This window comes from Equus przewalskii, chromosome 1 (assembly GCF_037783145.1).
Source record: "Equus przewalskii isolate Varuska chromosome 1, EquPr2, whole genome shotgun sequence".
NCBI classification, from domain to species: Eukaryota; Metazoa; Chordata; class Mammalia; order Perissodactyla; family Equidae; genus Equus; species Equus przewalskii.
Genome location: NC_091831.1, coordinates 151,485,893 through 151,502,338, shown reverse-complemented (window position 1 = coordinate 151,502,338; position 16,446 = coordinate 151,485,893). Strand labels below are relative to the sequence as shown.

At 44.7% G+C, this 16,446-nt stretch overlaps 1 protein-coding gene and 1 long non-coding RNA gene across 23 annotated transcripts in view; both read right to left on the bottom strand.

Annotated features, from left to right (window-relative positions):
• Positions 1 to 6,285: 6,285 nt before the first annotated feature.
• LOC139084177 (uncharacterized) lies at positions 6,286 to 13,103 on the bottom strand. The gene is made up of 4 exons (XR_011541558.1): positions 12,238 to 13,103; positions 11,711 to 11,808; positions 7,665 to 7,845; positions 6,286 to 7,013 (listed from the first exon to the last, which is right to left on the bottom strand). It is a non-coding gene; the product is annotated as an uncharacterized lncRNA (long non-coding RNA).
• A 3,281-nt stretch (positions 13,104 to 16,384) lies between these two features.
• Positions 16,385 to 16,446, bottom strand: part of MEIS2 (Meis homeobox 2) — a 202,108-nt gene continuing 202,046 nt past the window's right edge. For all 22 annotated transcript variants that reach the window (XM_070625779.1, XM_070625849.1, XM_070625875.1 and 19 more), the window contains one exon: positions 16,385 to 16,446. This exon is cut by the window's right edge and continues 1,359 nt beyond it. The gene's annotated coding sequence lies outside the window, so the exon portion shown is untranslated.

Genomic DNA, 16,446 nt, shown 5'->3' with positions numbered 1-16,446 from the left:
CTTCAATTCTTTGTCCAAAAGATGAGAGGGGTTGACCAAATTATCCCAAAAGCCCACCTTTCAGCTCTGAAATCCATGACAAGTAAATATTCTATTTTGAATTCTCATTAGGTTAAGGATTTAACAATCAGCTGAAACAGGATGACTAACCCATAACACGTTCCAGAAAAATATGAGATGACATGTTGAAGAGCATTTAAATTGAACAAAACAGATTTGTGTGTGTGCCACTATTGATATACAAATGTTGAATGTGTTTTACTCTATCTACTGAGTGTGATTGATAGGAGATGCATCAATTTCAAGGTTTGTGAATTTAAGTAAATTGTTGTCAGTGGTATAGCTTCTTTAAAAAAAATTATATCCTTACAGAGAACAGACAAATTGAGACAGGATATACATAAAGCATCAATTTAGCACAAATACCCACTTACAATTGTGAAAAAATATATATATGTAGTTGGGAGTTTTTCAGAAAATTTGAGGAGCATTTTTTAAATTGCTTGCGCTTTTTAGAATGCTTAGCATTTCTGTTTTGAAAACAACTTGTCTTCCTTTTCAAAATGTATGTGCTAAGCTGGCTCTGATGTCAGAATAAACTATTTTAACAGGATTGGGTCAGCCCCTACTCAATGACTCTTTTATGGAAAAGAAACCAGTGTTGAGATACCATGGCAGTTGGACTCCATTAAGCCTCAAACCCTCAGCCCCTTCGCCAAAGCACTACAAAACTCTTAAATGTGTAATCAAGAGGAGAAAAAGAGGAAGATACAGTTTGTCTTTTACTGAATTATTAAATCCTTGTTTTCACGCTTTCCCATTCTACCTTGACCTTTCTTTCTCCACTTTTCTGGTGCAGAAAAAGGAAAACAAAGAAAGAGAGAGAAAGCTTGTCTTCTCGTCTCTCTTCCATTGCCGTTTTCTTTCCCCTTCACATTTCTGTCGGCATCTCACTTAGATTCTGTCTATTTAAATCATTTTTATACCCAGGATATTTTAGGTTTCCAATATTTTCACACTGAATAAAAATAGCTTTAAATTTTTAAAATGTATGCCACAAATATTTTACAGATAAACTTGCTTTGAAACATAAATGCATATCAAGTGGAAAAAGCAGAAATATAGATTTTTTTTCACAAAACTTATAGGTATTTGCTTTCACTTTAAAAGATCTTTAAAGTTCATGATAGAGGCCACTAGATGTAAGTTCATGTTTAGCGAGATCAGCCCCCCCCCCCAAAAAGGAATTGATTTGATGAGAGCCCACCCTGAGTCTAATTTAGGAGTTTCCATTTATGTCATGTCAGATTTGGGGAGATTGAACCCTCACTGAATGCATTGGTCTGACTGTCTCCCAGGCTTGATACCCAGAGTTCACGACTGCAGTTCCTGGCACAGTCATAAATATTCATACCTCTGCTAATAATTTGCAAGCCAAATTCATTTGGCTTTTTTCACCCCATCAATCTTATAATTAATAAGGGTGGTGCTCTTGTTTCGCTTTCCTCCAAAAGAAAAGATAAATGAAATAAAGAGTCATCCTGTAAATTTAAATAGGAGTGCCTCTCGCTGATTAAAAGCTGATGCTATCATATAATGGGGGAAGGAGAGGCTTCAGCTCTTTCTCTCACTGGTGGCTGGGGGCTGGGGGGCAAAGGAAGCATTTCCAGATGTGGCGGCATGAGCCTTGATCTGAAGAGCGTCGTTATCTGTTAAATAATGCATAGGAGAACTTTGAGACATGATGTTGAAAGTGAATTGTCGGGTATATATTTACAAATTGCTCCCTTATCTGTTGTTTGGTTAGATGGACATTGAATACAGCATACCAGTATCCAGAGAATTAGATTCTACAGTCTGCAGGTTCTGCCTGCAGTTTAGAAATATAGAGATATTGTAGAAAGTTGTCCAAATTTAGTGATTGTTGTGTCTTTAAAGTGACTGCCTTGGAATGAGCCTGATTGCTGTGTTTCTAAACCCAATAGTAAGGACTTGGTCTCCACAGAAACACTGAAGGAGGCAGACATCTCAAAATGGCTTTACAAATAAATCATGGTCCCTGGGACGTGGTGTAAATGGCCCACTCCCACTGGATTTTCTAAGGTCATTTATAGCAAAGCAAGAAAATCAAATTGAACATAATTTAGAAATAAAATTTTGATAATTGAGCTAAGTAACTTGAACTTGTCAATCACCTGTGACCTTATTCTATTTACACTTCACTTGAACATTCCAACGTCCTAAGGCCGATGGATAAGCTGCAAGTATAAAGACTGCCCTCGTTTGTTGGGGTGAGCAATATCCCCCTTGTGAGCAGATTATTTAATGTGTATTCAAATGAAGAGACCTGGTGAAATAAGCAAGCAGAAGGTATTTGACTAACTTTCTAACTTTCTTTTAGAGGAACTTACTTTAAAGATGCAATACTGTGTTATTTCTGTGTATTGGTGAGTTTGTTTTGGGAGCTCTCGTCGCCTGTGATATTCTTGAGACACCCTCCTATTGTTTATGTGAAGGTGGTGAAGAGGACATCGACACTCTGAGGGTTCTTTATCCTTAAAGTTTACATTTAAGTGTCTTGTTCTACAAAAGCATGTCACGTTCGGGGCAGGCCTTTAAAAATGTCTAAGCACAGTCTATACTTTAATTTTTACGCCTTAATTCTATGTAAATATAATTACACATTTGATTTACTGCAAGAAAAAATGTTTTACTTTATTGATGTTTAAAATAGAGGAGGAAATGAGGGAGGAGCAAACCCAACTGACTGGGCCCCTTTATGTTCCCCCAGACCTAATCCAGCCAGCTGCTTCTGGGGTAAGATGGCCTCAGAGAGCCCGCAGACTCTGGGCCAGCGGCACAGGCTGGGATTTCAGGACATCTTTGCAAGGAGTTCTCAGCTGGTTCTGGAGTTGTGATTCTTTCTCTGCCCAGATTTCTTCCTGAGGAGGATGCGGTGGGGGTGGCGGGTAATTAGCTTTTGCTTACTCTCTACTAAGCCCTTCTCAACTCAGCTCGGCTGAAGGGGATCTTGGAAAACTCACTATTGGGAAATAGAATCTCTTCCCTCTCCTCTCCCACTGACTTCTCAAAGCAGAATTGGACCCACCTAAAGCTTGCGGAGGCTTTCTGGGTCTTTGCTGTTGCTGACCTAGGTCACCAAAAACACACCACACAGCAGTGTTCCTGGAGGGGAGCCCTTGAAGGGATAACAGGGAGATGACAGAGGGACTTCATCCACGAGAGAGAGGGAGAGAGAGAGAGAGAGAGACAAATGGAGAGAAAGAGAGAGAGGCACTGACAGTCCCCCCTTCTCTGGTTCCAAATCAGAGCCTGGAGCCAAAGGCAGGCCTTCCATCCCCGGTGCCACCTGAAGTCCCATAGCGGCACTCACCACCTCGTCCCAGCAGAGGCTGCTGGAGTGGACTGATGCTCCAGCGGCCGGGCCTGAGCACTGCCTAGCGACCTTGTCTATCTGTAAAGGGCACTGGAGGTGGAGGGCTTTAGATGGGTCGCGGCTCTTCTGGTCGCAGACTGTCTCGCCTGTCAACCCCAGGCAGTCACACCGCGGCAGCTGGGAGGTGCCCGCCCTGCTCTATTTCTCCAAGTCCTGGGAGTGGTTGGGACATGAGGACTGGATCTCTTCCTAATTCCTTTCCCAGAAGCCCGGGAAGAGCAAGGGGCAAGAGGAAGGTGAAAAGCGCACCCCTTACCCACCCCCCACCCAGCAGGTGGGTGTCCTCGGCACCACCCCAAGCAGCAAGGGGCCTCGCTCCCCACCGCACCCCAAGTTCTTGCGCCCGGGCACCAATTGTGCCCTTCCTCAGCCAAGGGGACCTGAGGAATTTTGCAAATGAGTTTTTGTTTTGATGTTCTTCCTTTTTTTTTTTTGAGGCGTGGCTGCAGAGGTGCGGAGAAAAAGGGTAGGTTTGGGTCAGAGAAGAGAAGGCAGTAATTACAGAGCTTTGCCAACGTTTTCATGCAGGGTGCCTAGGTCGGAGCCTAACAAAGAGAAGGAAGGAGAGTGAGAAGAAGAGGGGAGGAAGGGAGGGTGGAGAAAGAGAGAGACAGAACACAAAGACAGAGAGAGACAGAATGCACAAGGCTAAGGAACTGTAGACCAAATCGTTCTGTGAAACTCAAGTCAAAGACACACCAAAGCCAGCTACACTCGCCTAACCTGGCTGGACCCGGAGCAGACACCTGTAACTCAGGCTTCATTTAACCCTTTTTGTGCTTGGTCCCAAGAACTTTCTTTGTTCCCCAGGACTCAGAGAGAGAGGCTGTCGGGCAAAGAGGGGCTGGAGGGGCGGCTCGTAGAGGTGGACAGACAGGAGAGCTGGGCCGGGTGCCCGGTGCTCACCCCTCTGGCCTGCGGGCCCACCTGCCTTCAAACCCTTCATCTAGGCCAGAACGCAAGGCTTTCCTCGCACCAATTTGGCTTGTTTTCTCTAAGAATGAAAATTATAGATCGGGTTGATTATTTTTATGTTTTAAAGCAACGTTTGCCTGGGTTTGTGTTTACCAGGCAAAGGGAAGTGGAGATCCAAGAACAGTTTGGATAATTCCAAATAAAAAAAACTGCCACAAGTGACAATTTGTGTTAGAGCTAAGATGGGGCTACTTTTGGATAGAGACCTGGATTAGCTCTGTGTTTGGATAGAAATAATCCTCCTGATACATTGCCTACGTGTGTGTACACGGCATCACCAATATCTTAAACATTCCAATTCTATTGGATTTCAAAAGGTGAATGGGTTGACACAGCCCAAGATTCTACTTCTGTGTGAGCGTGAACTTATACTTTGGACTTAATGGATCTGTGAAATACACAAAGACACCCAAAATAGAGGAGGGGCAAAGGAAATTCAGATTAACTCTAGGAGAGGTGAGGAGAAAGGGGAAGAGAGAGCTAGAGAGAAAAGAAGGAGAAATGGAGAGAGGTGGAGGGAGGGACCAAAGGAGGAGAGAGGAGAGGGAGGAGGGCAGAAAGAGAGAGTAGAGACAGAGAGGTTTTCACACGTGCGGTCCAAGGGCTTTGAAGCCTCCGACCTCGACCCCCAAACCCAAGTGCATCTCACAAAACAGGTTGGGCTCGTATTTCAGGCCGTCTCCTCGCCCCGCGTCCGCGGTCCCCGGGGCCCTAATTCACTCCTGCCCTCTCCTCACAATGACATTCGAACCTGGGAAAATAATTGCATTAGAGCAGATTACTTATAACCAATAGTTATCCGTCTTTTTCTGTTCGACAGAAGTCTATTAAACTCAGCACAGCCATTACCAGCTGAGCTCTAGAGCGCGCGTCATTAAGAAAATTAAAATCATACTTTTGAATCTAAGCAAAGCCTGCGCAGGTCTCAAGAGCCCGCGTCAAACCCCGACGTTCTCCTAAACCCGATTTTCCCGCGAATCACTCTCTGCTTTTTGGATACTGTAGGTCAGGGTGAAAAGATTGAGTGTGATGACAATTACTCGAAGACAGGGATGTCTGAGCTCTGGAAGGACCATCTTTCTTCCCAATCCCTCCCCCCACTCCCGGTGGGTCTTTTCTCAGGCGCTTTCCAGTTAACGGCACCACACCTATGCAGGCGTGGCCTGGGGTCTAGGGAGTTGGGGCGGGGCCGGGGGAGGGGGGATGGCTGTGGCAGAGGGTGGGGGCCAGGGGAAGGTGTGGATTCAGGGCCCGGGGAGTCGCTGGGGTGAACTACCCCAGCTGACGTCTGCGGCCAGAGGCCCGCTCCCAGTGGACGTGTTACACACACACACACACACACACACACATTCCCTAGCGCACGGGGAGACTGTCCTCCTCCATTGCATTTCACACTCGCTCCGGGACCAACGTGGCCTATGAGCCTTTTGTCCACCCAGGCACGGGAGCCTGGCTCCGGGACTCGGCAGGCAGTTGCACCGGCCTCGGACCGGGAACCTGCGTCCCTTTGGCCGGACCTTCGGCCTCCAGGGGCCTCATGGGGCTTCCTGCTCGGTTTGGTAGGAGCCTCAGCTTGTGAGATCCCTTGGAGACTCGGGGCCGCATCCGCCCAGCTTCTCCCCTCTCCCGCGCCCCAGCGGGGGAGGAGGGAACAGGTGGGAAGCGCAGGCTGGGGTGGGGGGGCGACACCCCCTACCTCCCCTCCTGATAGCCTCAGGACAACATCTCCCATTGCTCCAGCGGAGGTGGGATCTCCAACTCCACTTTCAGCTGGAAACATCACCCGGCAGGAGAGCTGTCTGCTCAGTTAGGAGGGGTGCGCGTTTGCATTGATTTTCTGTGGCATCTGGAAATTTGCAGGGTTTGAAGAATTTTTAGCATGGTTTATTTTTCTGTTAGCCACCGCCCTTCGTTTCAGCATTTTGCTTTTTTAAATGTTAATTACTGTGTGTTTCTCGGAAAGGTCTGCCCAACTAAGGGCTCTAAAAGAAAACACAACGGCTTTTGCATATTTGGGGGGTGTCCTTTTCTAGGGCTCTGGGCGCAGAGAGGCACTGCTTCCATTTTTGTCAGAATGCCCAGTAATAGAGTTCTCACTCCTCTTTCTCTATGTCTAATGAGGGCTTTGAGGTTTATTAGGGGAAAATAGTATCCCCCCCAACTCAGTACTCAAATACAGGATTAAGTGGAATTTACTTGAAAGTGTATAATATTGTTGCTCCTTGGCAAGTGTCTAATTCTCTGTTCCATAATTTCTATTTGACACAAAAGCCTACAAAATTCAAGTGACGAAAGCCGGTGAATAGATGTGGACAAGCGAACATCTTTTACATCTCCACAGCTTTCAACTCGCTAAATGGATGGATATTAAAAATATTTCTTCCAGGGAAAAAGAAAATAAAACAAATGCACCTTCACTGTTGTTAGTGTTTTCTTCTCATCAAATGGAGACACATCATTCAATATCTTTTTCCTTTGTAGCAAAAGATGAGGAAATCAGAAATGAACAGCAGCCTTTTAACAGCAGCAAATGCAAGACTTTTGAGATGGTTTTCTTTGCTTCTGTTCTCTTTTCTTTGCCCTTAAAGCAAAACAAAAACAAGGATAAAAAAGGAAGAAACACCTTTCCTGGTGGTGAGTTTATTTTGTTGCCACAATAAGGGGGTGGAGACAGTTAACAGCTATTTGAGATGATAATGCTTCCTGATCCCATTCTTTTAATCATAATCTTCAAGTGCTGTAAGATTAATGGCCAGAGGTTTTATGGTCTCTTCCTAAGGACCTTTGCATTAATTTACTTAGACCATTGACCAAACTGTCAATGTCTCCAAATTTCATTAAGTCCAACTGAGACAAACACAATGAGATTTTCATATTTTCTTCATCTATAAGAGTTTCTTACTGGAAAGAGTTTTATTTGGATTCAGCTACAACGGAGGACACTTGCTTCCTTTTCTTTATGATAGGTAAATAGATATAGATATACAAAATATGTGTTATATATGTATATATACATATATATTTAAATGAACCAATATTGTTTGCAGATAACTTCCCTTCCATTTCTGAGCTTAATGAAGACCTTTCCAAAAGTCAACTCTAGTGGCAGGCGGCAAATTCTGCTTCCCCCAGAGCAGGATTTATGTTTAAAGTAAGTTGGAAAGCACTGAACTTCTTCAAAACAGACAAAAAAATAATGAGAACAACTTGGAGTATAAATATTTAACTTTACCTTCGTTGTCACAGTAGCCCCAGCGGTTCTTCAAATACAACCCGACTGAGGCATCACTCCACTGGCGCGAAGACGCGGGCTGCCTCCGCCTTGCCCTGGGAGCGTTCGTTCCCTGAAGACCCCGTTCGGTCCCAGAGCGTCCCCAAAGAGGAGAGTTAGAGAAGGCGTGACACAGGGGTTTCTAGCGAGAAGCGAGGGAAGAGAACGGAGTTTTAAACTAGAAGGTCCTGGTACCCTGGCAAGAAATGAACAAGAGACCTACCTTTCCCCTGCCACCCTCCCTGCCCGGTCCTCCTTCCCCCGCGCCTCATTTCGGAGAGCTGTTTTCACAAAATCCCGCCATCCCGGACTTCAAAAAGCAAACCCCCAAACTCCCCACAAACTAAAGTCGTTCCGCATTGCAGATTGACAGTCTTTAAGTGGGGTCTAGCAGTGGTCAGAAGACTTTTCGGTGTCAGGGCTGCTCGGCCAGCGCCTTTCCCAGGAGTCGAGGCTGGCGGTGGAGTCGGGGCGTCTGCCAGCCCGAGATAGCCCCGGCTTCGTTACCTGTGCACCCTCGCGTAAGAGCGCTCATCAATCCCCTGAAGATTGATTGGGAAGCCGAGGAAATGTCTGTATGTACCGAAACAGTTGAAAAATAACCCACTCTCAAATCGTACCAGTCCCACACCTTGCATTTGACGTGAAGCACCAGAAGAAGATCAAGTGGCAAAGACAGTGGTGGTTTATTTTGGTGCACTTCGACTACCCTTTCCGTTTCCAGCAAAACTAAGAAGCACGGGCGAAGAAAGAACAGGAACACGCGGAGAAAAGACCAGTATACGTGTGTATGCTTGTGTGTGTAGGTAGGTAGGTACGGTGACAACTTTTAAACACCTTCTCTATTTTGCAAAAAAAAAAAAAAAAGATCGGGCAGGGGCAGCTATTTCTTTGCGGGCAAGGAAAGGGTCATTCAAAACAAGGCTCTGAATTCCGATTCCTCGGGACTTTCCTGAAATAGTGCGAGTTCCCGGGGAGTTTTATTTTGCGAGGCTGCAAAATATTGTACTTTATCGGCCTCTTTCCTCATCAGATATCCATTTTGTAAAAACTGCTGCAGCATCTCTTTAAAACATTTCCTTGGACTCAGAATCTACCGTTCTGCAGAAACAAACCAACCACAGCAAAACCCAGAGAATAAAGAGATTTAGAAAAAGAAAATGTGTCCCTTTCCTAGTCATCTGATAGTTTATTCCCCGAAGGCCAAGTGAAGGTGGGGGTTCCTTCGTATTTTATTATTATTTTTATCATTTATTCATTTAAATGTTCAGCCTTGACAAGCTATTCCCCTGCCGCGGGGTTTTCCTGCAGAACCGAGGTTGGGGTAGTGGAAGGAGTCGGTGAAGGGGGGCCGGGGGCGCAGAAAAACACGATTTGCTTCGCAGGGGGCTGACCCGCAGCGTTCTGCTTCGCTGGCCAGCAGGGGGCGCTCTGATGTTATCTCTGGACGAGACAGCCGAGCTACTCAGAGCTGCAAGACAGGCTTTGCAGTTTCACGCAGCTGCAAAAGGAAGGGGAGGAGGGACTGTAGCTCCTAAACCCTCAACAGCTATTCCACTTGGGTTATTTACCCTCTGTACGAAATGTACCTACGTCTCACTTTACCTACCCACCCCACTTAGAGTGCACGCCCCTCACCATCAACCTCTTTTCATCTGCATCTATGCACCACATGTATAATCCCTCTCCCTAGCCTTGAAATATACATTAATGCAACTTATTAAATGCGACGATGAATAGTCAACATTTTTTTTGCCCGTTAGTTCCGCTGATCCAAGCAGGATTTATTTGCAGATTTCACATCCCGGAGCCACAAAGCGTGATTTTTTTTTTTTCCTTAAATAAAATTGGTCAAATGTTGACAACCTTTAAGCCAATCTAACCCTCAAGATTAGTGATGGGAAACTAATGAGAAAATATCAGATCGCCCGGCCTGAGGGCTGCCAATTAAATCTTCGCTGATTGAAAAATAAAAGCGGACTTGGGGTGTGAGCCCAGCTCAACTTCAACTATTAATTTAACATGTTGCCGGGTCCGCGGCTTCTCTCCTCTAAACTGCTTCCCGTAAGAGAGCTTCGTCCTCCCTCAAATCTCAGCCTAAAAGCCAAATGTATTTCTCGGAATATTTCGAGAGGTCCAAATCAGGATGATCACTTCTTACACGGTAAATATTAGGCCTTTAAGCAATATGATTTAACTAATTAGAAAATTTACATCATTAAGTCTCAGGGAGAGAAAAAAAGAGAAACAAATCTGCCAGTCATTTTAAAGGAGACAGGCACTATTGAAGTGTGAAGAAATCGGCTCTAATTCAAAAAGGCAATCGGGCAGAAAAAGCCCTCAACATTACCCTGCTAGTTATTAATCAGAAAGACCCTCTCTCCTCCCCACACCCCCTCCTCTCCGAGCACCGAGTTTAAGTTCGTTTTTTCGCCAATGGCCCATGTCATATTTATATGGACGTTTTGTCTGCTAAAGGATTAAAATTGGAAAATGTTTCAATATGAAGCAAACAGAATCCTCAAAGGGTAAAATATTCGCAGAATCACCCCTCTTCCACACAAGTAAACCTGTTGTGATAAACAATTCTCACCCCCTCTTTATTTTTTTTTCATTCTTTCTCCCCCCCCCCCCACCAACAAGTTCCTATTTTGAAACCTGCTTGGTGAGAACTAGATAAAGTCTTTGTGCTCTGCTCCCCTCCCCCTCCTTTCTTGCACCCCTCCTTCTTCCAAAGCGACAAACTTAGACTGAAAGCAGAAAAGTACAAAATACATTAACAAAGCCCCACTCACTTGATAAAAAGGCTGTGGTCTAGGCTTACATGTCAGGAATCTAAGGGAAGGGGGATCAATCTGGTGGGTCTACAGACAAAAGACGATGAACTAGAAATTTCCCCCACTTATGTATAATATTTGATAGTGTTTGGTTCTAGTGAAAAAGAAAGACAGGTAGGTGAGAATTATTTTGAAGTGCATTGGGGTGTTGTGTGGCTTTTTCTCTATTCCCCCCTCCTCTATTCAGCTTAAAACAGCAGCCTCATTATATCTAGGTGCCCTTCCCATCGTGCTGTCACACAAGCCCTTGGTACACCACACACACAGCCCTCTCCTTGGTCTTCTCATTCCCACCAAATTAACTGAAGAGGGAACTGCAAAGGAACTTTGTGAGCAGTTCCATTTGGAAACTCAGGCCCTTCCTGGCATCTCTGAGGACTTGTTCTTAAACAGGCATGGGGTTGAAAAAAAATTTAATAGCAAGCTTTAGATATTCAATTTCCCTTCATTATTATTTCTTTTTCAATTACAAAGAGGTCCCAAAGGCTCATTTTTCTGCCTCGCCTATTCTTCTCTTATTAGGTTCCATTCTAGGCTCATTTTCTTACCTTCCTCTCTGCCTTACATTCTGGAAGTTTCACTACCTTGCTTCCCTGGGCCTGCAATTCTCAAGTCTTTGAGCTTCTGCCGGCCTAGAGCTGCTCTCCAGCATTAGTCCAAGGCCGTTCTCCACCTTACCAGGGTTCAACTTTGCAGGAGAGAGCAGTAGCAGACCTAGGCTATTAACACACCACAGTTAATTCTCTGCGGGAACTTTTACTAGGTGGGACGAGTGGAAGGAGAAAACATCTGTAAACAGTGAGTGCTCTTGAGGGTGGGGAAGGAGTTCTGACAGAGAGGCCAGAACACATAGCAAATACAGCAGAATTTGTAAAAGAACCAGTTCCGAGTTAAATTCTGGCGAAATAAGGAAAGGAAAGCGAGAAGGGGGGACGTCGGGAAGAGTCTGGAATGCTCCCCAAATGCAGCTTCTTTTCTGACCATCACAGAGCAGATGGGAGTCGAACGTGCTCCTCTTTGAGAAAGATTAGAGTAAAATGGACACTTCTGTCACTTTCAGGAGGCGGGACACCGAGAGGTGAAAATATACAAGACAATGGCCTCTGGCGCTGGGGGCTCCCCTGGAGGGCTCCCCACCCTGTGCCCCGTCCCTCTCAGGACCCTTCTTACCTTTGTTGCTTGGATTTGATCTGACACACTGGATGTTCCTGGACTAGGTTGTTTTGAGAGGAAAAAGACCACGAGAATCAACCGGTCTCCTCCTGCATCTACTCCGAAGCCAAGAAACATTACAATAAAATTTACAGCGCCTTTAACAACTCGCAAGTAAAGCATTAAAATTCTCTTTAATTGAGAAAATATTGATTTTTAAGTCTAGAAAAAGCGAAATCGTAATTTAGCTGCAAACTTTCAGGCGAGAATATAGCATATAATGTCGCTGTATTACGGATTCACCCTTTATACCCATGCAACATCACATCTTTAATTGTGCTACTTTATGAAGTGATAAAGACAAAAGATAACCCGACTTAGGCAAACGCTTAAGAAAAAAAAGAGGACCTAGACTAATTTCCTTTTCCAGTTATTTATAAAAGAATTGTCTTCTTTTTTTTGAAGCAGAAAAAAAAGAGCGCCCAAAGGGGAGGAAAGAAATAAAACAGAACGGAAAACCATAGACGAGTCGAAAAGCAACTCACATCAGTAAATCCGTTGATATTCTTTACCAAAGAAGGAATAAAGCCAACACATTTAGAGAAAATGCATTCACGGGCAAAATTGCATCCTCCTTTAAACGAAACAAACCTGGGTCTATTTTCTTACTTTACTCTCCCGTCCTTTTTGGGGGGAGGGGGCAGAATCCATTGGTGGACAGAGAAGGGAAAGAAAATCAGGCTTTCTATGTTATTTCTGTATCGGTTTTTGGTATTATAGAGGAGTAAAGAAGTTTTTGTGTGGTGGTTTTTCATTGATCAGTCACTCTGAGCTAATGTAATTATCCTCATCAATAGGAGGCTGCAGAGAGAATCATTATGTGGGTGACATTGATAAATGATCGCCCAGGAACGGCCCTCTCGCGGGCAACCCCCACATCTGACCCTCCCACACACACAATGTAGTCATAGAAACACCTAGAGAACCTCGACACCGCCGCGGAAGGGGCAGGAGAGGGGAGAAAAGCCTCGGGCGGCCGAGGTGGGGGTGGGGGCGACCGGGGGCGGCCGGTCCCAGATCCCAACCAGTTCCAACGACAAAAACAGCCAACCGCGGGGAGAGAGGAGGGCGTGCGGGAGGGAGAATCCCCCTTCCCAGCAGCAAACCCTCGCACAGTTGCTCACAACAAAGTGAAAATCCGCCCTCCACACGGACCCGTTCCTCCACACCTTTTCCCATGTGCGACCTCACTACCAACAACATCTGATGTTTGCCGAGACACACATGCAAAGAGGTTTCTCCCAAGGAGTTAAATAATTAGGTTACAAAACCTGTAGGCATCTTATTCTCAAGCGGGTCCCCCACCCCGCCCCCCGCTCAAAAAACCCCAAACAACAAACAAACCGAACCCATCTGAACAAAGGCAGCAGCTGGGCAACCCCCCCCTTCCGCCGCTCCCCCCCCCCCCCCCCCCGGCGCCCAGTTATGTACTGGGCGACCCCTTCCTTTCTCTTCACCTCCTAACCCAGTGCCTCTGATTATGAGATAATGGATTTTGCGATTGTTCCTGTCAGGGGAGAAAAAAAATCCTCACCGAACCCCACGTTTTCATCTTTTGACTGTTTTATTTAAGCCAATGGGAAAGTATTGAGAGCAGTAATTGATTCATAATGATCCATAAATCGATGTCGGAAAGCGGGGGGTGGGGGTGGAGGTGTATGGAGAGTAAGGGGGGCTGATGCTGTTTATTTATTTTATTTCTAAAGCTTCAACTAAAGTAGCTTTGACACTGTTGGGGCTGGAGGGGAGGAGCTGTTGGGCTCTGCTGGATCATCCATCATCGCTGTCACCCAGAGTCTGCCCCGAGGAGCCGTAGACGCAATCTCCCTTCTGTCTCTACACCGAAACTATTAATATTAAAACCTCCCTTCAAACACGGCCCCGACGGTCTCCATTCTCATCACCAGCCGACCGGCCTCCCCCATCGGACCCACATTTCCCCTGTGCCGCAGCTTCCTCCCAGCCCCGGCCCGTCGGAGGGAGCTCGACAACCGCGCCCGACGCCCCTGGTTGATGACTGCCGCTGTTAGGTGCCCCCCTCTCCCACCCCCATCAATTTGAAGCAGGTCCGTCTACCTCTGTCTAACACACCCCAGCAAAGCGCAGGCCAGGTGAGAGCGGAGACTGCGCGCCCCCGGCCCGGCCCGGCCTGGTCCCAGGCTCCCCGACGCACGTCCCCACCCACCCTGGTCGCTGGGCGGCGGGGGCGGAGGCTGGGAAGCCAGGGCCACTCCGGGCATCCAGACACCCAGACACCGGCCCTTCTAACACAGTGGCAACTTGCAGCGGAGGTCCAGGCTCCTTATCAAATTGCTGGTCTGCAAGACTAATGGGGAACTTGTGGAAGATCCCTGTCCAGTCCCTTTGAAGGAAGGTCCCTCCTCTGACAGCTGCTAGAGATATTAGCCACATTTCCCGTCCCAAATCTGCTCCGGGTTAACAGGCCCACGGGGGCGGGAGGGGCGAGGAGGCCAGGAGCATCCTGATGGACTCTTCTCGGCAAAGCTAACTAGGGTGAGCTGGGGAGAGTGGGGGGCGCTGACCTTGGGGGAACCGAACTGGGGGAGGGGCTGGAAGAGAGAAGGGGTGGATGGAAGATACAGACTTTCCTGGTCTTTTCTCTCTTTTTCTCCTTCAAAATGTGGCTTCTTGCTCAATTCCCAACCCTTAACAGATGGCGACTGCAGTTCTCTCAGAATTTCTTAAAGAAAGGGAAACCTTTGGAATTTATTTCTGCTTTTGCTTTTCCATATAAATAAAAAGTGTTTTTATATTACTCTTGTTTTGGAGAACATAAGCAATTTTATTCAGACTACAGTATTTCCTTTAACACTATATGGTTGTCAAAACACCATTCCCAGTTTCTTTGCTTTTGACAGCTGAGTCTTTCTTAAATATACCCAAATCGGAACTCTTTATACTAAATAGTAAACCCGAGATAGGAGCAAGTGCCTTCTGAGGTGGTATAAAAAAAGAGTTATAAAAATTGGACAACTCTACCACCTCTCTTTCTTAGCATGTGGGGCGGGGGTGAGCAAGGAAATGTAAACAAATATTATTACAATTATTACTCATCTCCAAATATTTCAGAGGGTTGCGGTTAACATGATAGGATGTGGGTTTGTTGAAGAAACTAAGCCTGAGATGATTTTATTCATTAAACCCAAAGGTAGAGAGCTCTAGAATCTAAACTCTGGTGAAATAAATAGTAATTTCTTTAAACACTTCCTAAACAGGAGCTAATCACCAAGAAAACCCTGCAGCATCTACTTTACTGAGAGGAAAAGAAGAACAACTTTGCCAAAAACTTTTTTCAGCTGATGTGAGAGTTAATTTATAATTGGAGAACTTGTCAAAGTTTACCTAAACTAGAAATATACAAATATTTAAATTTTGCAAAGAAAAACACCCCTCCAGGTGAAATGGTATAACACAAATGAGAGGGCAGCTCTCTCTTTTCCACGTGGCACAGAATTTCTCCATTAACGGTTAACTTTTTGTGAGGTGTTATTTCTATGTTTAAACAGCAGCACGTGAACTAAATGGATAAACATATTTATAAAAATCCTACCTAGCTAAATATAACTCAAACAATGGAAGTTTCTTTCCTTGTTCATTTATATATAACTTCTATTAGTGCTGTCTGTGATGGAAAGATGGAAGAACCCCAAATAAGATACAATTATGGATCTCCTCCAAGTTTGCAGAGATAATGAACTATTTGCCTGTCAAGTTGATATCAAACAACCAGCTAAAGTTTATGATAGTATCCTTTCTAAACATAGGATTCAAAATTTAGTTATTACAAAATTCCAGGAGAATACAGTTATTTGAAAAATTGAGGGGCATGCAAATATCTCATACTTTTTCTTTACTTTGCACACTTTAGCAGGCATTGTACAGTATCAGCTACCTAATGACACAGATTTCCAAGAATGTTGCATGAAATTTTGAAAATGTCATTATATTGCCTGTTTTGTTGTTGTTTTGAAAAAAATTTAAATTTAGTCACCAAATTGTCACACTAGCATGCCTACACATGGAGGTGTATGAAATAAAAAGACATCATAATATAATTTATATTAAATATTAATGATTAATCTTTTCAACTCAGGATTTTGAACTCCATAGAAGTTGTTTACTCATCTATGAACATCTATATGTAAATCTTAATTTACATATTCAACAGTATTTTAGTCAGTAACACAGAAAAAACACAGGCAGATGAATTATCTTGAGCACAGACGTTAGTTATTTCTTATGATGTAAAATTAACCCTGAAGAAGCCCTTTATTCTGGCAGACGCTGAACATGAAAAGCTTTATCTGAAAGTATTTTTTTTCAACATCATGCATCCGAAAAGGAGGTTGGGCATGTTGAAGGTGAGCTTTCAACCTGGCTCATAACACACAGACAATTTCGTACCTTTAGAAGTTTCCTGCTGGTAGAATGTATAGGCCAAATATACATTGAAAGGCTATAGACAGTTTCCTTAAAAATTGTTGGTAAGTTAAGTTTCAAATATACTCAGCTTCTTGGGGGAAAACCATCACCTACTTTTAACACCACACACAGTCAGCATTTTGTGACCTTGCCTTAAAACTATTAAGAACACAAAAGCCTAACAAAAAATCAAAAATGAAATATTTATTACCGCATTTTGTGACTTAACACCTTTTTTTTTTTAACATAAC